Source organism: Eurosta solidaginis, chromosome 1, assembly GCF_040869045.1.
Source record: "Eurosta solidaginis isolate ZX-2024a chromosome 1, ASM4086904v1, whole genome shotgun sequence".
Taxonomy (NCBI): domain Eukaryota; kingdom Metazoa; phylum Arthropoda; class Insecta; order Diptera; family Tephritidae; genus Eurosta; species Eurosta solidaginis.
In genome coordinates, this window is record NC_090319.1 from 209,469,960 (window position 1) to 209,494,647 (window position 24,688).

The 24,688-nt window shown below is 43.1% G+C and overlaps 1 long non-coding RNA gene across 1 annotated transcript in view; it reads right to left on the reverse strand.

The window, feature by feature from the left end:
• LOC137237002 (uncharacterized) overlaps positions 1-23,289 on the reverse strand; it is a 217,123-nt gene extending 193,834 nt beyond the window's left edge. The window contains exon 1 of the long non-coding RNA XR_010948747.1: positions 23,186-23,289. This is a non-coding gene — a long non-coding RNA (uncharacterized lncRNA). The remainder of the gene's footprint in view (positions 1-23,185) is intronic.
• Positions 23,290-24,688: the final 1,399 nt, after the last annotated feature.

Consider the following 24,688-nt stretch of genomic DNA (forward strand, 5'->3'; position numbering starts at 1 on the left):
ATGATTCATTGTAATTCTTTTTATGATTTCAATATATTTTGAGTTTGTTGTTGAGAGTTAAAATGCGGAGTTAAGCACTTTTTGGGCGGGAGGTGAAGATGGCGTGATAGAGAGGTAAGTGGAGGGGACGGAGCATGGCTAGAGGGAGACCGCTAAAGTTAGGGTGCATGAAACGAGCGGTCCAAGGTAGGGCGGGCTTCCTGAGGTGAGATGTGTGTGAGGCTGATAGGATGGATGATGAAGGGAATAAATATGCGTCCGTACGACTCCTTGGTGTTAGGGTTGAGGACCACTGCCCCTCTTATACTGATCTAGTCCGGGTACCCCAAGGAGCCAAACAATACGTGTACGTGACAATCGTTAAAAAAGTTAGTGAATTCCACTACTGGTTCATTGGAACGTAAGGAGTGTCTAAGTTGACCATAGCAAGCCTGAAATTATGCTTAATGGCTCCATTACTGATACTAAGCATAGACTTGACTTGACTTGGCGTAAACTTGGCAACTTAGCCACGTTTATACTCCACTTAGCGCATAAAATCTGGCATCATAATCAATAAATGTCAATTTGTTTGCCAAAATGTCAAAATGAAATGGATACAAACAAATGGCATCTCAAAATATAAACGTCACTTAGAACTTACATAGAAAATCAAAATTCAACAGACTTCCAAGTCAAGTGTTGCTAAGTTTTGAGTAATCAGGAACATGCAATATGCATTTAACAGAACTGTAAGTGACAGTCATCAAGTCAAGTCAAGTCTATGCTAAGTATCAATAATGGCGCCTAAATTTAGAACCATGTTTCAAAGCCCCGACACATAAGCAGTTTTTCATATAGATGGATTTAACACAAGCTTATGCATTATGATTAGATGCATTTTTATTGAGAACGGTGGAATGAGCGACACTGGCGCCATTAGATATTGAAAAGTAGCCAACTCCCAAATTTTGTTGCAAGCAAATCATAAGAAAAAGAATTTGACATTTGCTTTGCCTATGGGTGTTGGCACACTTTGCAAGTGAAATAATTTTTCCCACTGGTTGGTAAATTTTCTAACATTTTTCGCAATTAAAAACTGCAATATAACAATCGATTACGCCACAAAATATGTTAGCAAGTATTTTTATTGTATAGGGAGAATGTTTATAACAGTGCCACTCGAAATTTTGTATGTGAATGGAGAAGGCGTAATAAACATCAATTGCCAAGTCTGAAGTTCCTTCATATTTATAAACGCAACATCTTGGTGGATTGTGGTGATGTTATTGGAATGCATAACCTTGTGTTTATTTATTTATTTATTAGTCTACAAATTTAACAAGTATAGTACGGATTACAGATAAATTACAGAAGCATACAAATAGAACAAAATTATATTATACACTATTAAATCAGTTGTCGGGATGGACTATGTTGGCGAGCAACGGGAATTGATTTTTAGTGCTTTCGGAATGGACGTGATTTCGAGCAGCTGATGTATATTTGACATATAACAAACAGGGCTGTGATGTGTGGGAGGTTGGAAGGGACGTGATTCCAAGCAACCCGCCCAAAATTACTGGAGCTGATGATAAGAACGGGAGGTTGGAAAGGACATGATTCCAAGCCACTCACCCAAATCATTGCGTATTTAAGGTAGTCAGCAGATATTTTTTTATTACGTAGACTGAGTCACAATCAGCCCAATTCTAAACGAAAATTCCGTGCGAGTTTTTTCCCTTCTCCCATTCCTCCTATTATGAACAATGTTCGAAAAAGAGGAAACCGGTTATGGGAGAAAAGTAGGTATTATGAATGTGAGGGAGAGGGAGATTTCTTTTGCGGCAGTTACTCACGAACGTACGTACCAAAAACGTGTCAGCTGACACGACCTATCTTATGAGTGTGCAATGTAAACGAAAACTCACCGACGTGCAACGCCCGTACGTACGTAGCCCGGAACGTGAAATCAAAACAATTTTAATCAAAACAATTTTGATTTTTTCCGTAAGAACGTGTCAGCTGATCGCTCTCTCACTAGACAGAGTTGCCTAGTAAACTTCTGTGCGCTAATTTTTGACCGTTTGCAGTTTTATGCAAGAATACCTAATTAAAGTTTGAAAAATTGTGAAATTAATTCGAAATAATTATGTAAAAGTGCCGATTATAAATATGTAATCTATTTATACTTATTTAATATGTATTCCGGCCTTTTATCAAAAATTAAATTGGAAAAAGTTGATGTTTCCATAAGCATACATGCAAAATGGTCAATGGCAACAAGCTTATCTGTAAAAAACACACACACAAATATGTTATGTACATGTACACAGACGCACACATTGATTTCTACGGACTTGAGAGTTCGGTCAAACGTGCTTCGTACGACAAACGTCTGTACGTACGGCACACGTCGGTGGGTAACTGCCGCATTTGCCATTTCATAGGAGTTTTTTCACTAGTTAAATTAAAGGGAATACATCAAAATAGTTAAAGGAAATTCGTTCTTTTAAGAAACCACACTTCTACAAATTTGTGTCAAAATATGTATTTACATTCTACCACAATATTCTCACTGTTAATACAACAACAACCACAATATTCTTTATTTTAAGTCGAAAAGTATATCATAAGCAACGGAAGAGCTATTTGTATATTTGATGCAGCCATCCAGAAATTGCGCAAGGATTTTTTAAGAAGGCTTTATTAGATTTTGGCATATGGCGAAAGACGAACTCAACTCGGCGTGGCCGCCAGAAAATTGCTTTGCAGAATGAAAGCAGGCAACTCCGGCGGATTTGTGTTATCCCGCCGTCTTCTTCTTATGCCCCTCTGTTGATGTTGCTGTGGCATCAATTCATTACTCATTTCAGTGAATACCACATGAAATGCAATAATGTGCATTGTTTATATCTTTTTTCTTAATTTGAAACAAATTCGCAACAATAATTAAACTTTTAAATTTTTTAAACAAAATAAGAAATGCGCAACGAAATTTCAATTGACAAAACAGCTGACTTCGAAAATTCGAAATTCCTATTCCCCAATTTTTCTTCTCCCTAGGAGAAAAGAATTGGAGGAATTTTTGATTTTTTTTTATGAAAAATATCACGTTGCCGCGGCCTCAAACCAATAAATCGCAATTTTAATTCGACTATGACAACGGCCTATAGTGCTGTTGCGGAATTGGTAATATTCGCTCATGGTTCAACTATATACAGGTTGGCTCATCTGTAAAGCAACAAAATATGTCTGTTCAAATTGTCAAAATCTGTGTATTGGTGTTGGTGCGAATGGTATGGAATGGAAACATAAAACTTAGCAGTTTTTGTATGTGTAAGTAAAATGTTGCCAATGTGTTGGTTTCATTTTGAGTTTGCCATCTCCTTTTGACAATCCCTTCGACCATGCAATGACATAAATAAAATCAGCTGATGAGATGAGCCAACCTGTACATAATTGAACCATGTATTCGCTACAGGTCCTAACTGCTATGGTATGGTAGCAAAAGTATCGATACTTTCTTGCATTCACAAGTAGCGTTTAATTTCAAATCGGGCTAAAACATTGTCATAATGCAACAAAATATGAAAATGTTTCGAAATGTAGTAGAAAGTTTGCATTCGGATATCTGTTTTGACATGTGGGAGGAGTTCGCTTCAATAGATCTTGAGGTAAGGAATATAACAGCAATTGTTGGTATGTTAATAGTGCTTCGCCCATATATGTTACACTCCTATATTGCTGCTGCAGGCTAGGTACGGGGAATATTTTGAATAAGGTGCCACGATATTCCAACTTTGTTTTTTTTTTTTTAGGGTGAGGGGTCCTGAAAAAAACAAAAATACCATCCGGAACTGTAGGAAACTCTTAGTTTATGAGAAAAAAGCTTTGGTAATAGTGCAGTTTACGGTACCCACCGAAATTTGGGCCAAAATTTTCGAGTGAGGTATCAAAAGACGTGTATTCGCGTCTAGATCAAGAATCCGAAAGCGGAAGTTAACTTTTTTTACCCGTTCAAAAGATATTAACGAAAAACCGAAAAGACCCGCGGGTCCCTCCGAAACCGGGGATGGGATCCATAGTATTTTTGCGCAGAACACCTTTCTGCGTTGGCGGCCTTCGGCCGCGCTTATAAAAAATGGTTATAGTATAGTTGAGGGGTCGACTGCTAATACGCTACCAAAAATATCGAGAGAGGTGTCAAACGACGCGTCTTGATATCAGTATTAATAATCCGAAGGCGGAAAATAAAAATTTTAACGCGTTCAAAAGATATTAACGAAAAACCGAAAAAAGACCCGCGGGTACCTCCGAAACGGGGGGTCGGATCCATAGTTGTTGTTGTTGTGGTTGTTGCTGTTTTTGTTGTTGTTGTTGTTGGTGTTGTTGTTGTTGTTGGTGTTGTTGTTGTTGTTGTTGTTGTTGTTGTTGTTGTTGTTGTTGTTGTTGTTGTTGTTGTTGTTGTTGTTGTTGTTGGTGTTGTTGTTGTTCTTGTTGTAGCAATGATTGCCCCACCTAATAGCCGCGACCGATCACAAATTGTCATCAATATCCTCTAACGGTAGTCCAAGGAAACTTGCCGTTTCAACAGGGGTGGACCATAAGGAAAGGGGTGTTAGAGGCGTTGGTTCCACCTTACAATTAAAGAGATGGTTGGTGTCATGTGTGGACACATTGCAAGCGGGGCATACATTTTGTATGTTGTTGTTGTTGTTGTAGCAGTGCTTCGCCCCACCTAACAGACGCGACCGATCACAAACTGTCATCAATATCCTCTAACGGGAGTCCAAGGAAACTTGCTGTTTCAACAGGGGTGGACCATAGGGAAAGGGGTGTTAGAGGCGTTGGTTCCACATTACAATTAAAGAGATGGTTGGTGTCATGTGGGGACACATTGCAAGCGGGGCATACATTTTGTATGTCGGGGTTGATTCTGGATAGGTAAGAGTTTAACCTGTTACAGTATCCAGAACGAAGTTGAGCCAGAGTGACACGCGTTTCCCTGGGGAGTATGCGTTCCTCTTCCGCAAGTTTTGGATACTTTACTTTGAGTACTGGGTTCACCGGGCAATTCCCGGCATAAAGGTCCGACGCCTGTTTGTGGAGTTCACCAAGGATCTGCTTATGTTTTTTCGCTTCATACGGCTGTGTTCTCAGATGCCGTATTTCCTCAAAATGCTTACGGAGATGACTCCTTAAGCCCCTAGGCGGTGCTGGCTCGTCAATCAGATGTCTGTTGGGATGCCCAGGTTTCTGGGTATTCAACAGGAACTGTTTGGTCAGCATCTCGTTTCTTTCCCTGATGGGGAGTATTCTCGCCTCATTATGTAGATGGTGTTCTGGGGACATAAGAAGACAGCCCGTGGCAATTCTGAGAGCAGTATTTTGGCAGGCCTGTAGCTTCTTCCAGTGGGTAATTTTTAGGCTTGGCGACCATATGGGTGACGCGTAGCACGTAATTGGCTGGCTAATTGCTTTGTATGTAGTCATGAGCGTTTCTTTATCTTTTCCCTAGGTACTGCCAGCAAGGGATTTGAGGATTTTGTTACGGCTCTGAATTCTCGGAACAATTGCGGCTGCGTGCTCACCAAAATGTAGATCCTGATCAAACGTCACACCCAAGATTTTGGGGTGTAGGACAGTCGGTAGCGTAGAGCCATCGACGTGGATGTTCAAAATGGTCGACATTTGGGACGTCCATGTTGTAAATAAGGTCGCGGAAGATTTAGTCGGTGATAATGCCAGGTTTCGCGAGGCGAAAAAACTGGAGAGATCAGGGAGGTAGCCGTTTATTTTATTGCATAGCTCATCGATCTGTGGGCCTGGGCCTGTGGCCATTACTGTGCAGTCATCGGCGTAGGAAACGATTGTGACTCCTTCCGGTGGTGAAGGTAGCTTAGATATGTAGAAATTAAACAAAAGTGGGGATAGGACACCACCCTGTGGCACCCCTTGTTTAATTCTCCTTGGCTTTGATGTTTCGTTTCTAAATAGCACCGATGCCTGCCGACCACCCAGATAATTTGCGGTCCACCTTTTAAGACATGGGGGAAGGGTAGACCCTTCCAGGTCTTGCAGTAACGAGCCATGGTTGACCGTATCAAAAGCTTTTGATAGGTCTAGCGCTACGAGTGCTGTTCTATGGTGGGGGTTTTGATTTAAACCGCAATTTATCTGGGTGCTGATGGCATTTAGCGCGGAGGTAGTGCTATGGAGTTTTCTGAAGCCATGCTGATGGGAGGCTAGTTGCAAATTTGCTTGGAAATAAGGGAGCAAAATGGCTTCGAGCGTCTTTGCTACTGGCGATAGGAGAGATATCGGACGATACGACTCTCCTATGTTAGCTGGTTTACCAGGCTTTAGTAGCGGGACCACCTTGGCCATTCTCCATTTCTCGGGTATGACAAAGGTGGAAAGAGACAGGTTGAAGACCTGCGCTAAATATTTGAAACCCTCTTTCCCTAGGCTTTTAAGCATCGGCATGGCTATGCCGTCTGGGCCCACTGCTTTGGATGGTTTAGCGCGACCAATGGCGTCCTCAACCTCTTTAGCGGTGATGGTGATTGGTGACGCGCTGAATTTGTGTTTATGTGCGTGTCTGTTGGCCCTCCGTCTAACTTTGTCGACCGTAGAATGCATTATATATTGTCGGCAGAAAGCGCTCGCGCATTTTTTCGCATCCGACAGCACTTTGTCGCCAAAGGCGATGGAAACTTTGTCTTTGTGCTTAGTCGGATTCGATAGGGACTTTACGGTGGACCAAAGTTTACCCACACCGGTAGAGAGGTTACAACCTCTTAGGTGCTCCTCCCATTTCGCCCGCTTGTGTTCATCCACAAGCAATCTGATGCGTTGGTTTATATCCCTTATTTGGGGGTCGCCTGGATCAAGCTGCCTTATAAGGTCACGTTCTCTCGCTAAGTTTGCGGCCTCCGCCGGGAAGTGGGGCCGGATTTCGGGAATTCTCCCGGCGGGAATGAAACGTGCCGAGGCGGATTCAATGACCTTGCGGAAGGCACGCTCCCCTTGGCGGGCATCAGTCGGGATAGGGAGGGCAGCAAAGAGATTGTCTGTAAAGGATACATTTTGTATGTCGGGGTTGATTCTGGATAGGTAAGAGTTTAACCTGTTACAGTATCCAGAACGAAGTTGAGCAAGAGTGACACGCGTTTCCCTGGGGAGTATGCGTTCCTCTTCCGCGAGTTCTGGATATTTTTCTTCAAGTACTGGATTCACCGGGCAATTTCCGACATAAAGGTCCGACGCCTGTCTATGGAGTTCACCAAGGACCTGCTTGTATTTTTTCGCTTCATACGGCTGGGTTCTCAGGTGCCGTATTTCCTCAAAATGCTTACGGAGATGACTTATTAGGCCCCTAGGCGGTGCTGGTTCGCCAATCAGGTGTCTGTTGGGATGCCCAGGTTTCTGGGTATTCAACAGAAACTGTGGTCAGCATCTCATTTCTCTCCCTGATGGGCAGTATTCTCGCCTCATTATGTAGATGGTGTTCTGGGGACATAAGAAGACAGCCCTTGGCGGTTCTGAGAGCAGTATTTTGGTAGGCCTGTAGCTTTTTCCAGTGAGTAGTTTTTAGGCTTGGCGACCATATAGGGGACGTGTAGCATGCAATCGGCTGGCCAATTGCTTTGTACGTGGTAATGAGCGTTTCTTTGTTGTTGTTGAAGCGATAAGGTTGCTCCCCGAAGCTTTTGGGGAGTGTCATCGATGTGATGGTCCTTTGCCGGATACAAATCCGGTACGCTCCGGTACCATAGCACCATTAAGGCGCTAGCCCGACCATCTCGGGAACGATTTATGTGGCCACATTAAACTTTCAGGCCATTCCCTCCCTCCCTACCCTCAAATTCCATGAGGAGCTTGGGGTCGCCAGAGCCTCGTCTGTTAGTGAAACAGGATTTGCCGCGGATAGGTGAGATTGACAATTGGGTTGGAGAAGCTATATATTGCGCTACACAACCCCTTGAATCCCATGGAAACTTTGTCTTTGTGCTTAGTCGGATTCGATAGGGACTTTACGGTGGACCAAAGTTTACCTACACCGGTAGAGAGGTTACAACCTCTTAGGTGCTCTTCCCATTTCGCCCGCTTGTGTTCGTCCACAAGCAATCTGATGCGTTGGTTTATATCCCTTATTTGGGGGTCGCCTGGATCAAGCTGTTTTATAAGGTCGCGTTCCCTCGCTAAGCTCGCGGCCTCCGCCGGGAAGTGGGGCCGGATTTCGGGAATTCTCCCGGCGGCAATGAAATGTGCTGAGGCGGATTCAATGACCTTACGGAAGGCACGCTCCCCTTGGCGGGCATCAGTCGGGATATGGAGGGCAGCAAAGCTGTTGTCTGTTGCAGATTTATATTCTTCCCACTTTCCTTTTTTGAAGTTTATGAAAGTGCGTTTTTCGGTGACGATGAAGTCGGCGGTACGCTCGAACGAAATAAGTATGGGCAGGTGGTCGGATGCCAATGTTACCATCGGCTGCCAGTTGACGCAGTTTACGAGTTCTGCGCTCACGATTGAGATATCTGGCGAGCTATGACAGCTTCCTACCATACGTCTGGGGGCGTCTCCGTTTATTGTGCAGAACGTCGTTTCTTCTATTTGATCCGCCAACATCTCACCCTACTGTCCCCCGCAAGTTTGAATGCCATAGGTCGTGATGGGCATTGAAATCGCCTAAGATAATGCGATTGTTGCCAGTGAGTAAGGCCTCGGTTTTAGGGCGGTATCCACTGGGGCAACAGGTGACAGGAGGGATGTAGATGTTGATGATTTCTAGATTTGCATCGCCTGACCGGACAGATAGGCCTTGATGTTCTAAGACATTGTCCCTGCGGTCGATGCCAGGATCAAATATATGATATTGCACAGAGTGGTGTATAATAAACGCGAGGCCGCCTCCATTTCCGCTCTCGCGGTCCTTCCTGTGGACATTATACCCAGAGCAGGTCTGCAATGCAGATCTTGCTGTGAGTTTAGTCTCTTGAATCGCAGCAATGCGGATGTTGTGCCGCTTCATGAAATCGACTATCTCCGTAATCTTCCCAGTTAGTCCATTACAGTTTAACTGCAGAATTCTGAAGTGCATAAGGGGAGACGTCGCCACTCTGGGGGTAAGTGACGGGTCACTACGCCTAGGTTGTGGAATGCCGGGACGCAATTGCTGTTGTGGTCCTGGGACTGGGCGTCCTTGGGCAAGCATTGGGGTACCCGGATGATTTGGGTTTGCGACCTGGCAACATGGCGCGATGAGACCCGTCGGGGGGTTGCCGTCGCGGAGGCCAGAACATCTAGGAAAGTGGCACCTCCCAAGGCAGAAGCTGCATTGGGCGGATGTCGCAAACCTATATATTCTGTGCTGGCAGACGGTGCAAACGGAGGTAGGGACTAAGAGTCTGTTTCCCTGACCTGCACGATTGCTGCCGGAAAAGAGGGGTGGAGAAGACGGGGGCAGGGGCTGATGCTCAGCATTGCTACCAACTCTACTACGAAGGTAGTAGTTATGAGTGGTATCAGCTGTTTGAGTTGTTGGCGCCGTGGGGCGCGAGCAGCAGCGGGTACTTGTTGTGGCTTGCTGAGCAGCGGGGCTGCTGGAAGGTAGTGTGGGGGGGGGGCGCTTAGGCGTAGACTACGGGACGCCCTTGGGCGTGAACAGCAAGGAGCCACAAAAGATTTATAAAAGTTACGTGGACGTCGGGTTTTGGGATCAAGCCCAGAAGAACCTGTCCGATGCAACCATCCCTTGCACGAGACACACTGAACAGAGTATGACCGTCCTAAAACGATTCTTTTCCGGCAGATGCAGCAAAACCATTTCTCAGGACCGGGGTCAGGAGATGGACCCGGATTGGATTCGATGCCTTCCCGGAGTAAGAGAATATGGAGCAGTCCTGCTGCAAGGAGCTGCTGGGAGGATGACAATTTGTGGGAGGGACGAAACAAATTAAATGGGGTCACACTGAATTGACAGTCCTTGGTCGTGAAAAATCCCGAGTCGCTCCGGTACATAGAACCGACTGCCTTGGGAAGCGGTGTTGGCTCATCAATCAGATGTCTGTTGGGATGCTCAGGTTTCTGGGTATTCAACAGGAACTGTTTGGTTAGCATATCATTTCTCTCCCTGATGGGGAGTATTCTCGCCTCATTATGTACAGGCATGCTTAACCAACGAACCGATATCATTTCGTTACGATAATTAACGTTAATAAACGAAACAAAGTCATATCGTTTCATTTATTAACGTTAGGAACGTCAAATTCGTTGGTTAAGCATGCCTGATTATGTAGATGGTGTTCTGGGGACATAAGAAGACAGCCCGTGGGGATTCTGAGAGCAGTATTTTGGCAGGCCTGTAGCTTCTTCCAGTGGGTAATTTTTATGCTTGGCGACCATACTTGGGACAATCAATTCCCGTGGTGATCGGAATGTCATGCATTCCGACACCCCATATTCTATAAATCCTATTATTATTAAAATGTATTTATAATTTGCAATAATCTAAGTTTTTGGCCTAGAACGCCGTAATAATAAATAAATAATAATAATATAGGGGACGCGTAGCACGCAATCGCCTGGCCAATTGCTTTGTATGTGGTAATGAGCGTTTCTTTGTCTTTTCCCCAAGTACTGCCAGCAAGGGATTTGAGGATTTTATTACGGCTCTGGATTTTCGGAACAATTGCGGCTGCATGCCAAGATTTTGGGGTGTATGACAGTCGGTAGCGTAGTGCCATCGACGTGGATGCTCAAAATGGTTGACATTTGGGACGTCCATGTTGACAATAAGGTCGCGGAGGATTTAGTCGGTGATAATGCCAGGTTTCGCGAGGCAAAAAACTGGAGAGATCAGGGAGGTAGCCCTCTATTCTGTTGCAAAGCTCATCGATTTGTGGGCCTGGGCCTGTGGCCATTATTGTGCAGTCATCGGCGTAGGAAACGATAACGATAGAAATTAAACAACAGTGGGGATAGGACACCACCCTGTGGCACCCTTTGTTTAATTCTTCTTGGTTTTGATGTTTCATTTCTAAATTGCACCGATGCCTGCCGACCACCCAGATAATTTGCGGTCCACCTTTTAAGACATGGGGGAAGGGTAGACCCTTCCAGGTCTTGCAGTAACGTGCCATGGTTGACCGTATCAAAAACTTTTCTCTCCTGTACTGTTCTATGGTGGGGATTTTGATTTAAACCGCAATTTATCTGGGTGCTGATGGCATTTAGCGCGGTGGTGGTGCTGTGGAGTTTTCTGGAGCCATGCTGATGACAGGCTAGCTGCAAATTTGCTTTGAAGTAGGAGAGCAAAATGGCTTCAAGCATCTTTGCTACTGGCGGTAGGAGAGATATCGGGCGATACGACTCTCCTATGTTAGCTGGTAAGGCTTTAGTAGCGGTACCACCTTGGCCATTTTCCATTTTTCAGGTATGATAAAGGTGGATAGAGACAGGTTGAAGACGGGATTCAAGGGGTTGTGTAGCGCAACATATAGCTTCTCCAACCTAATTGTCAACCTCATCTTCGAGCGGCGAATCCCGTTTCACTAACAGACGAGGCTCTGGCGATCCCAAGCTCCTCATGGAACTTGGCGGTGGGGAGGGAGGGATGGCCTGAAGGTTCAATGTGGCCATATAAATCGTTCCCGAGATGGTCGGGTCAGCACCTTAATGGTGCTGTGTTACCGGAGCGTATCGGATCTGTATTCGACAAAGGACCATCACATCGATAACACTCCCCAAAGCCTTCGGGGAGTAACCTAATCGCTACAACAACAACAACAACAACAGGTTGAAGACATGTGCTAAATATTTTAAACCTTCTTTCCCTAGCCTTTTAAGCATCGGCATGGCTATGCCGTCTGGGCCTACTGCTTTGGATGGTTTAGCATGACCGATGGCATCCTCAACCTCTTTGGCGGTGATGCTAATTGGTCACGCGCTGAATTTATGTTTATGTGCGTGTCTGTTGGCCCTCCGTCTATCTTTGTCGACCGTAGAATGCATTATATATTGTCGGCAGAAAGCGCTCGCGCATTTTTTCGCATCCGACAGGACGTTATCGCCAAAGGCGATGGAAACTTTGTCATTGTGCCTAGACGGATTCGATAAGGACTTTACGGTGGACCAAAGTTTACCTACACCGGCAGAGACGTTACAACCGCGTAGGTGCTCCTCCCATTTCGCCCGCTTGTGTTCATCCACAAGCAATCTGATGCGTTGGTTTATTTCCCTCATTTGGGGATCGCCGGGATCGAGTTGTCTTATAAGGTCACGTTCTCTCGCTAAATTTGCGGCCTCCGCCGGGAAGTGGGCCGAATTTCGGGAATTCTACCGGCGGGAATGAAACGTGCCGAGGGGGTCAGAATATAGGGGGTCACCCCAGCGGGTTAGGGGTCAGAATATTCCCGCGGTAGGTATGCCTGTCGTAAGAGGCGGCTAAAATACCAGATTCAAGGGGCTGTGTAGCGGGACCCTTCAGGTTGCTAGCGCAATATATATCTTCTCCAAATCCAATTGTCAACCTCACCTATCCGCGGCGAATCCTGTTTCACTAACAGACGAGGCCCTGGCGAACCCAAGCTCCTCATGGAACTTGGGGGTGGGGAGGGAGGTAATGGCATGAAGGTTTAATGTGGCCACATAAATAGTTCCCGAGATGGTCAACAACAAACGTGCCGAGGCGGACTCAATGACCTTGCGGAAAGCACGCTCCTCTTGGCGGGCATCAGTCGGTATAGGGAAGGCAGCAAAGCGGTTGTCTGTAAAGGATTTGTAGTCCCACTTTCCTTTTTTAAAGTTTATGAAAGTGCGTTTTTCTGTGACGATGAAGTCGGCGGTACGCTCGAGCGATATATGTAAGTATAGGCAGGTGGTCGGATGCCAATGTTACCATCGGCTGCCAGTTGACGCAGTTTACGAGTTCTGCGCTCACGATTGAGATATCTGGCGAACTGTGACAGCTTCCTACCATACGTGTGGGGGCGTCTCCGTTTATTGTGCAGAACGTCGTTTCTTCTATTTGATCCGCCAACATCTCACCCCTACTGTCCGCCCGCAAGTTTGAATACCATAGATCGTGATGGGCATTGAAATCGCCTAAGATATCGTTTACAACAATAAGATGTGACTCTCACAGCAGACACACAGGAGGCGTAGCGATGTACATTAGTAACTCAGTAAAATTTAGAACAGTATATAATAAAGCGATTGATGGTAATATATGGTGTATCATTGTCCAGTTAAAAAACGTGGAAGTAAAGTGGCAAGTAGGAGTACTATACCACTCGCCAAGTACTAGTGACTCAGATTTTGTTAACTATCTCGAAACAATAGTAGCGGAAATATGTGACAACGTATAACAATGTAATCATTGGTGACTTTAATATCAATATGAATAGAGAATCAACATATAGTCTGAGGCTAAATGAGCTGTTTAACACATTTTCCATGCATCAAAAAATTAATTTTAACACGCGTATAGCAGAAAGCTCTGAGACCAAAATCGATTTACTATACCCAAACGAGGAACCTACCATGTGTAAAAGGCTTGATACTTGTAAAATATCAGACCACGAGACAATTATGTTCAGTATTAATATCAAAACTGAGATCCCAAATAGAACGCTGGCTAGAATAACATCATGGGAAAAATATAGTAGTGAGAACATATTAGCACTACTAAGAAACGTTAACTTTTCAGAAATACTGAGTCAAAAGCTGAATGACATGGTCACATACTTAGACGTTTGCTTATTAAATTGTATGCAACAGTTAACCTGCGTTAAAGAAATAAATATTAAAATAAAAAACAAGTGGTACGATTATGAACTGATAAATTTAAATAAAAGGAAACTGTTGGCTTACAATGCTGCAATAAGTAACGGAGACTGGTCTGAATACACAAGCATCAAAAAATAATACAAAAAAATGATGAAAATAAAAAAAATTAAATATATGGAGCATAAAATTACAAAAACCAGTGCTGACAGCAAGTTAATGTGGAAGGGCTTGAAGCAAACTATATGCTACCAAGATATGAAAGATAATATAACGGTGATACAGCACGAAGGTTAGCGGATTGATGATAAAAACCGTATAGCTGAGGTGTTAAATATATTCTTTGTGGAAAGTATAGTGCAAATAAATGAAAGTATTGAGATAATTGAGAGCAACGACTGTAGTCACTTTAACACTAACACTTCTTTTAAATTTGCTGAAGTAAATACAGAAAATACAGAGGGAATTGTGAAAAGCTTTAGCCACAAGATTGGTGGCAAAAAACTGTTAACGGAGGGAGTTATTAAAAACACTATGCCTTACATAGGTTATTTTATTTATTTATTTATTTATTATTACGGCGTGTTAAGCCTAAAACTTAGATTATTACAAATTATAACTATATTTTAATAATAATAGGATTTCTAGCGTTTGGGATGTCGGAATGCATGCGATTCCGATCAGCACGGGAACTGGGGGTCCCAACGGGCGAGTCTTGTAGTCATCTCATTGGGAGGTTGGAAGGACGTGTTCTCAATCCTGCCCTACTCCAAGACGTATGATTACACAGTTTTATTATTTATGCTGTCGGAATGCATTTGATTCCGGTCAACCCAAAAGCTAGCAGCTCAGCAGAACGAGCCACTCTTATCGGACGGTTGGAAAGGACGTGTTTCCAATCCTCCCTGTACCAGCTTTTATGTACACACAACCAATTATAATATATCATTGTTGTAGGAATATACGTGATTCACATGAACACTCCAACTTTTTGGGACGATATTTTCCGGAATTCTTTCCCATTTGATTGCGAGCGATATATGGTTTTGACCTGATGCATAAGGTTCCTCTGTGTGTATTTGGATTGCCATGTACGCTCAAGGATCAGTAACATGAAATACAGATACAAAATATTTTATCTTATTGGAAGGGTTTTTCAATATTCTAATAAACTTTTTTTGAAGGTGTTTAAGTTTTCACAATTTTTAACATGATTAGGTAGTTCATTAAAACATTTCAGGCCTTTGTAAAATATATTTTGCTTGTCCATTTCAGTTTTGAGAACAGGTAATCTAAAATTGTTATTTTCCCTGATTATGTAAGAATGCGTTTCATTCACATAAACAAATTTTTCACTTAGGTTGGCTGGTAATTTACCATGCTTGATATAAAATACAAATTTCATACTATGGTAAAATATCAACTGTTTCACACTCAACCAGTTTAGTGCATCAAGCATACTCTTTATGGAAGTGTCGTACCTCACTTTCAATATAAATCTCATAGCTTTGTTTTGCATAATTTGTAACCTGTCTACTTGTGTTTCATTGGCAATAAAGAATATTGTATGGCAATATAAGAAGTGCGGTTCTATGATGGATCTATATACTTTCAACTTATATTTCTTACTAATAAGTTTACACGATCTCTTCCAAAATCCAATTTTTTTGCACATTTTGGCAACAATATAATCAATATGATCCGTAAACCTCAGTTTATTGTCAATCAGGATCCCTTAGTACTTAAATATTTTGACATCCTCAATGCTTGTATTCATTATTTTTAGATCTAAATTAAGTGATAAAAGATAAAACCATGAACTTAGTTTTGTTAGCGTTAAGCTTGAGTTTATTAATGCAAAGCCATCTATACAATGAGTCCAAATCTTCTTGCATTTTGCTCCTTGCTATTGAAATGTCCGTTTCATTTACTTCAAGTAGCGCATCATCTGCAAACAATCTGATTTTACTATATTTCAGTGCTGATGATATATCGTTTATGTAAATGTTGAACAGGATTGGTGCTAATACCGACCCTTGTGGTAAACCTATGTCCACTTGTACCTCAAATGAGACTACTGACTCGATGGTTGTTCTTTGTTTCCGGTCTGATAAGAAGCTTCTAAACCACCGCAATTCATTTTCCCTTTCTACTCACAAGTCGTCAACGAGAGTTTAAAAAGAGGAGAAGTACCGGAAGAATGAAAAATAGCAACAGCAGTACCTGGGAAAAAAGTAAAGAGCACCGTTAAACCTGAAGAACTTAGACCAATAAATACCTTGCCAAATACTGAAAAAATTTTAGAAAAAGTGGTAAAAAATCAACTAATTGAATATCTTGAAAGAAACAATATTTTTATTAAAGAGCAATCAGGTTTTCGTGACAAACACTCTTGTGAAACAGCTCTTACATGGGTTATTTCTCAGTGGAAAGAAGATATGCGAAGAAAAAAGACTATATTAGTGGTATTCATTGACTTTAAAAGAGCGTTTGAAACTATTGATAGGAACCTGATGGTAAAGAAATTGGCCCGTTTTTTTCGAACACCATGGATCAAGTCAATGGTAAACGTCGTGGTGACGACCTTAATAACGAGGTTGATAGCGCCAGAAAGGTGCAACGGATCAGCGGCTTCTCTCCTAGTTTAATGCAAAGCATGGATCAGCGATTTTCCAAGTTCAACGATCTGATTGCTAAGCAAATTTTGGACTCGGAAAAAAGGCTCATCGAATTCGTATGCAAAAAACTAGAAGACAAATTTGTGGTGCTGAAGAAAGAGGTCAGCTTAATGCAAGAGTTACTCAGCTGGAGAGTGTGTTCGAGCGCGTTGGTTATCTCGAAGAGGAAGTAAAAAAACTCAAAAACAATGCGTCAAAGCAAGAGAGCCATATTGCCGCAAGTGAAGTCCGTGTACACGGAATTCCCTTTAAGGAAGGAGAAAACTTAGCAAGTGTCTTTCATCACCTCTGTTCCACTCTTAGATTGCAACCAATACCTATAATGAGCATTTTTCGGCTACGGAAAATAAAAACAGCGTTACAGATCCGGCCGTAATAATCAAATTTCAGTCGCCGACAGACAGAAACAAATTGCTAAAAAGTATAGGCACCTTTAGGCGCCAAAACAATCCAAACATCAAGGGTCTGCAATTAGTTCATGTGGGCATAAATTCAAATGCTCCGATTTATGTAAATGCTTCGCTGTCTAGGCAAAACTATGCGATCTTCAAGGCAGCGATCCGTCTAAAGAAGAAAAGGAAGGTAGTGGCGGTTTTTTCTAAGAAGGGTCTGGTACATATCAGACGAACAGCCAACGCCAGCCCTGAAGCAATACATAGCTTGGATTTTCTAGAGCGTCTTGAGAATACCGGCGAAGAAAGCGCGAGTTCCTTTCGAGTTGATGATGCGCCAACGAATAATGATCAATAAATTAATTTCTATGTATGGTATATTACTTAAGTTCTTGAGTCTCTTCGTTTCTGTCTTTATCTCTCCCTATCATACTTGTAAACAATCACTTATGTTGTCTTTATTGTTACGCATCGCAGAGCATTCTTTATATCCCATATATGTATAGTGATGGTCCTAGACTATAGGTTGTCTAGTTCCAAAGACTGCTTACATACACTGTTGCGCGTATTCAACAAACGTACTAAAGGGCTCAAAGTCATCCATTTTAATGCACAAAGCCTATATAAAAAGCTGGATGAATTGAGATTCATATCTGAGGGTTCTGATATAGATGTTATATGTATTTCCGAAACCTGGTTTTCTTCATGTCACAAAAATGATTTGGTGCAACTAAATGGATATCAACTTTTCAGGGCTGATAGACGTGGTCATGGTGGTGGTGTTGCTATATATGTTAAAAGTAGTTTATCCTGTAAACTTTGCTGCAGTGCTAGTCCAAGTGATTTTGTCGAATATGTGTTCGTAGACGTGTTCTCTGTAAATAATGAAAGGCTTCTTATCGGCTGTGCATACAGACCTAATCGTGGAGTTGACTTCTCTGGCTTTATTGAATTTCTCGAGCCTCTACTTATAAGCTATGATAATATAATCATCGCTGGGGATTTCAACTCCAACCTTCTCGTCGACTCAACTCTAAAGCTAAGTATGGAGTCTCTTGGACTTTTTCCCACCAATTTAACTTCACCTACACACTTTACTGACTCAAATTCTTCTTTGCTGGATTTATTTTTTGTGAATGATCCCCTGAAATTGCTCCACTACGATCAATTGTCGGCATCTTGCTTTTCAAAACACGATCTGATATTTCTTAGTTACAACTTTCAAACGTCACACATACAATGTTCCTTTAGATATCGTGATTTTAGAAGCATAGATTACAGTTCTCTTAATGCAGCGGTGGAGTCGGTGGAGTGGAGCTTGATTCGTACACTGACATCGGTCGATGATCAGGCATCATTCCTACAGAACCATATTATTAGGCTTTTCGACAACTATGTGCCAGTGAAACTCAAAGCTGCTACACACAATAATACCCCTTGGTTTAGTGCCAATCTAAAACACTTAATTCACCAGCGTAACCTTGCTTACTCACGATGGAAACGATACAAAACCCTGGAGGCTCACAACTGCTTCAAAACAGCTAGGATCGCTGCAAACAAAGCCATTAGGTCAGCTAAGCAGAAATTTTATAATAACAAGTTTAGTGCTGCTTTGAGTTCGAAGGAAACCTGGAAGTCGATTAAACATATTGGTATCGGAAAATCCAAATGTGATATTTCTGTCCTCCCTGATGTAGACATTAATGAGATAAATATAAATTTTGTAAATCTGCCTATCTCAACTGACAATATATGTGCTGATAATTATTGTATTCGCGCTAATGTTGATTTTGGTCCGCTTGAGTTTGCTAGTGTCGATGATTGTGATGTCGTTCAAGCCATTCTTTCAGTAAAGTCTAATGCTATGGGGTTCGATGGTATATGTCCGAAATTTTTAAAAATAATTCTTCCTAAAATCCTTCCTCACTTAACCTACTTGGTTAACTCTGTGCTGACGTCCTGTGTATTTCCCAAATGTTGGAAAGTTGCTAAGGTAATCCCAATCCCCAAGCAAAACAAGGAGTATAGGCCTATAGCTATTCTGCCTTTCCTTTCCAAGGTCGTCGAACGAATTTTGCACTGCCAGATAAATACTTATGTGCAGAATAATAACCTTCTCACAGATTCCCAGTCTGGATTCAGGTCAAATCGTAGCTGTAAAACGGCGCTCCTATCGGTGATAGAGGATATTCGAGAACAAGTTGACAAAAATTTTACTGCTTTCCTGACTCTTCTCGACCATTCAAAAGCGTTTGACTCGGTCGACCACACCGTTCTCTGCAAGAAGCTGGACAACCTAATCAGATCGTATTTGGCCGACCGAACTCAGGCAGTAAGTGTTGGTAGTAGAAAGTCTGACTTCGTCAGTGTTTTAAGAGGAGTCCCACAAGGCTCAATCCTTGGTCCCCTGTGATTTGTTTTGTATATAAACGATTTGCCTGGTGTTCTCAAGTATTGTAATATTCACATTTATGCTGACGACGTACAATTGTATATGTGCTGTCCTAGTGATCGTACCAGTTCATGTATTAATAACTTAAATTACGATTTGTGTCAAATTGGTACGTGGGCTTCTATGAACGGCTTATGTCTTAACCCTAAGAAGTCGAAATGTATAGTCATTCATAGAAGGTCACTAGATAAAAGTGGAATGGAAAATTTAATTTTAGACAACACTATTATAGAATACGTTGGCACGGCAAAAAATCTAGGTATAGTTTTTAACAAAACCCTGACATGGAAAGATCACATCTTCCGCACAGTGGGAAAAGTGTATGGGATGCTTCGTACACTCTGGCTTACACAATATTTTACTCCGTAAATATTCGTCTACTAATAGCAAAAGCGTACTTAATACCTACGCTCCTTTATGGATGTGAGGTTTACTCCAATTGTGACTATGTATGTAATAGGAAACTTAATGTTGTGTATAACAACATTGCTAGATACGTCTATGGGTTGAAAAGACTTGACCACGTCTCTCAACATGCTTACAGGTTGCTAAACATTTCTTTCGATATCCTTATTAAACTTAAAACGCTCACCACGCTACATAAATTAATATATATGAAGGAACCTGACTATCTGTATCGGAGGCTAAATTTTCTCCAGTCGTCTAGATCTGTTCTCCTTACCCACTTCAGACATCGTATGCTAATATCTGATCGCCAGTTCTTCATTAATTCCATACGTCTTTGGAACTCGCTCCCTTCTAGACTTAGGCTTATAAGCAATGCTCTGCTCTTCAATAAAGAATTAACAAGTTTCTATAATAACCTAGACTATTAAAATACTGATTCCTTCTAAGCAAATGTACTCTATCATTCCTTTATTTATCTATTTACTATTTATTAAATATATTATTTGTTGTAACCTTTTCTTAGCCATAGTCATTAGCTTTAAGTTTCAAGATTAGATTGTTCCTATTTTATGCCTTTTACCGACTAGCACTGTAAAATAATTTTTGTCAAATTGTTGTGCTGGGATGAATTGCCTAATAAATACAAATACAAATACAAACGAATCGGAATTGAAGGTATGGAGTTGAAGTGGTTCGAAAGCTTCCTAACTAATAGAAAGCAATATACAGTGATTGATGAAGCAATATCAGATAGCGTGCCGATTAACATAGGACTTCCACAGGGCTCAGTCCTAGCGCCAATCCTAATATAAAATATAAAAAACGAAACTATTAGGGAGGTAAAGAAAAGCAAATATCTCGGCGTCATAATTGACAATAAATTAAAATTCTGTGATAATGTTGACTACGTAGTGAGTAAAATCTCAAAGAAAATTGGATTTACGAAAAGAACATGTAAATATTTAAAAAGGAAATATAAAATATTAGTATATAAATCCATCATAAAACCCAATTTTATATATTGTGCCAGTGTTTTGTTTATCACATCGGACTCACAAATAAACAAGTTGCAAAAAATGCAAAATAGAGCAATGAGACATATACTCAACGGGCGGTACGACACAAGTATTTCATCAATGCTGAACACTCTTAAATGGCTGAACGTAAAGCAACTAATCTCCTTTCACACAATGAAATATATATACAACATTAAGACAGGAGCACTTCCGGACTACCTGAGAGAGAACTTAAGCTACAGCAGTGATACACACACCTATCCTACTAGAGATAGACACAATTTCACATTACCACGTTGCCACACAGAAAATACAAAGCTAGATCTGTACTATAAAGGCTTGAAAATGTTTAATGAGTTACCTGTAGATATTAAAACGTGCAAAAATTTGAAGAAATTTAAAAACCTATTATATAATTATTGTAAAACATATATTTAATACGAATTATATAAAATCAAAAGGATTATAGGCCATAAGGCTGTCAATAAATAAATAAATAAAGCGATTGCTGCCAGTGAGTAAGTCGCTGATATTAGGGTGGTATCCACTGGGGCAACAGGTGGCAGGAGGGATGTAGATGTTGATGATTTCTAGGTTTGCATCGCCTGACCGGACAGCCTTGACGTTCTAAAACTCTGTCCCTGCGGTGGATGCCGGGATCAAATATATGATATTGAACAGAGTGGTCTATGATAAACGCGAGACCTCCTCCATTTCCGCTCTCGCGATCTTTTCTGTGGACATTATATCCAGAGCAGGTCTGCAATGCAGATCTTGCTGTGAGCTTAGTCTCTTGAATCGCAGCAATGCGGATGTTGTGCTGCTTCATGAAAAGGACTATCTCCGTGATCTTCCCAGTTAATCCATTACAGTTTAACTGCAGAATTCTGAAGAGCATAGGGGGAGACGTTGTCACTCTGAGAGTAAGTGATGGGTGACTACGCCTTGGTTGTGGAAGGCTAGGGCGCAACTGCTGTTTTGGCCCTGGGACTGGACGTCCTTGGGTAAGCATTGGGGTACCCGGTGTATTTGGGTATGCAGCCTGGCAACATGGCGCAATAAAACCCGTCGGGGGATTGCCGTCGCGGAGACCAGAACATCGAGGAAAGTGACACCGTCCATGGCAGGAGATGCATTGGGCGGATGTCGCAAACATATATATTCTGTGCTGGCAAACGGTGCAAAGGGAGGTAGGGACTAAGAGTCTGTTTCCCTGACCTACACAATTGCTGCCGGAAAAGAGGGCGTGAACAGCGCTTCCCAAGGCAGTCGGTTCTATGTACCGGAGCGACTCGGGATTTTTCCCGACCAAGGACTGTCATTTCAGTGTGACCCCATTTAATTTGTTTCGTCCCTCCCACAAATTGTCATCCTCCCAGCAGCTCCTTGCAGCAGGACTGCTACATATTCTCTTACTCCGGGAAGGTATCGAACCCAATCCGGGTCCGTCTCCTGACCCCGGTCCTGAGAAATGGTTTTGCTGCATTTGCCAGAAAAGAATCTTTTTAGGACGGTCATACTCTGTTCAGTGTGTCTCGTGCAAGGGATGGTTGCATCGGACAGGTTGTTCTGGGCTTGATCCCAAAACCCGACGTCCACGTAACTTTTATAAATCTTTTGTGGCTCCTTGCTGCTCACGCCCAAGGGCGTCCCGTTGTCTACGCCTAAGCGTATCTCCACTACCTTCCAGCAGCTTCGCTGCTCAGCAAGCCACAACAAGTACCCGCTGCTGCTCGCGCCCCACGGCGCCAACAACTCAAACAGCTGATACCACTCATAACTACTACCTTCGTAGTAGAGCTGGTAGCAATGCTGAGCATCAGCCCCTGCCCCCGTCTTCTTCTCCTCCCCCCTTTTCTGGCAGCAATCGTGCAGGTCAGGGAAACAGACTCTTAGTCCCTGCCTCCGTTTGCACCGTCTGCCAGCACAGAATATATAGGTTTGCGACATCCGCTCAATGCAGCTCCTGCCTTGGGTGGTGCCACTTTCCTAGATGTTCTGGTCTCCGCGACGGCAACCCCTCGACGGGTTTCATCGCGCCATGTTGCCAGGTCGCAAACCCAAATCATCCGGGTACCCCAATGCTTGCCCAAGGGCGCCCAGTCCCAAGGCCACAACAGCAATTGCGTCCTGGCCTTCCACAACCTAGGCGTAGTCTCCCGTCACTTACCCCTAGAGTGGCGGCGTCACCCCTCATGCACTTCAGAATTCTGCAGTTCAACTGTAATGGACTAACTGGGAAGATTACGGAGATAGTCGATTTCATGAAGCGGCACAACATCCGCATTGCTGCGATTCAAGAGACTAAACTCACAGCAAGATCTGCATTGCAGACCTGCTCTGGTTATAATGTCCACAGGAAAGACCGCGAGAGCGGAAATGGAGGCGGCCTCGCGTTTATTATACACCACTCTGTGCAATATCATATATTTGATCCTGGCATCGACCGCAGGGACAATGTCTTAGAACGTCAAGGCCTATCTGTCCGGTCAGGCGATGCAAATCTAGAAATCATCAACATCTACATCCCTCCTGTCACCTGTTGCCCCAGTGGATACCGCCCTAATATCGAGGCCTTACTGACTGGCAACAATCGCATTATCTTAGGCGATTTCAATGCCCATCACGACCTATGGCATTCAAACTTGCGGGCGGACAGTAGGGGTGAGATGTTGGCGGATCAAATAGACGAAACGACGTTCTGCACAATAAACGGAGACGCCCCCACACGTATGGTAGGAAGCTGTCATAGCTCGCCAGATATCTCAATCGTGAGCGCAGAACTCGTAAACTGCGGCAACTGGCAGTCGATGGTAACATTGGCATCCGACCACCTGCCCATACTTATTTCGTTCGAGCGTACCGCCGACTTCATCGTCACCGAAAAACGCACTTTCATAAACTTCAAAAAAGGAAGGTGGGAAGAATATAAATCTGCAACAGACAGCAGCTTTGCTGCCCTCCCTATCCCGACTGATGCCCGCCAAGGGGAGCGTGCCTTCCGTAAGGGCATTGAATCCGCCTCGGCACATTTCATTCCCGCCGGGAGAATTCCCGAAATCCGGCCCCACTTCCCGGCGGAGGCCGCGAGCTTAGCGAGGAAACGCGACCTTATAAGACAGCTTGATCCAGGCGACCCCCAAATAAGGGATATAAACCAACGCATCAGATTGCTTGTGGACGAACACAAGCGGGCGAAATGGGAAGAGCATCTAAGAGGTTGTAACCTCTCTACCGGTGTAGGTAAACTTTGGTCCACCGTAAAGTCCCTATCGAATCCGACTAAGCACAAAGACAAAGTTTCCATCGCCTTTGGCGATAAGGTGCTGTCGGATGCGAAAAAATGCGCGAGCGCTTTCTGCCGACAATATATAATGCATCCTACGGTCGACAAAGATAGACGGAGAGCCAATAGACACGCACATAAACACAAACTCAGCGCGTCACCAATTACCATCACCGCTAGAGAGGTTGAGGACGCCATTGGTCGCGCTAAACCATCCAAAGCAGTGGGCCCAGACGGCATAGCCATGCCGATGCTTAAAAACCTAGGGAAAGAGGGTTTCAAATATTTAGCGCATGTCTTCAACCTGTCTCTTTCCACCTTTGTCATACCCGAGAAATGGAAAATGGCCAAGGTGGTCCCGCTACTAAAGCCTGGGAAACCAGCTAACGTAGGTGAGTCATATCGTCCGATATCTCTCCTATCGCCAGTGGCAAAGACGCTTGAAGCCATTTTGCTCCCTTATTTCCAAGCACATTTGCAGCTAGCCCCTCATCAGCATGGCTTCAGAAAACTCCATAGCACTACCTCCGCGCTAAATGTCATTAGCACCCAGATAAATTGCGGTTTGAATCAATATCCCCACCATAGAACAGTACTCGTAGCGTTAGACCTATCAAAAGCTTTTGATACGGTCAACCATGGCTCGTTACTGCAAGACCTGGAAGGGTCTACCCTTCCCCCATGTC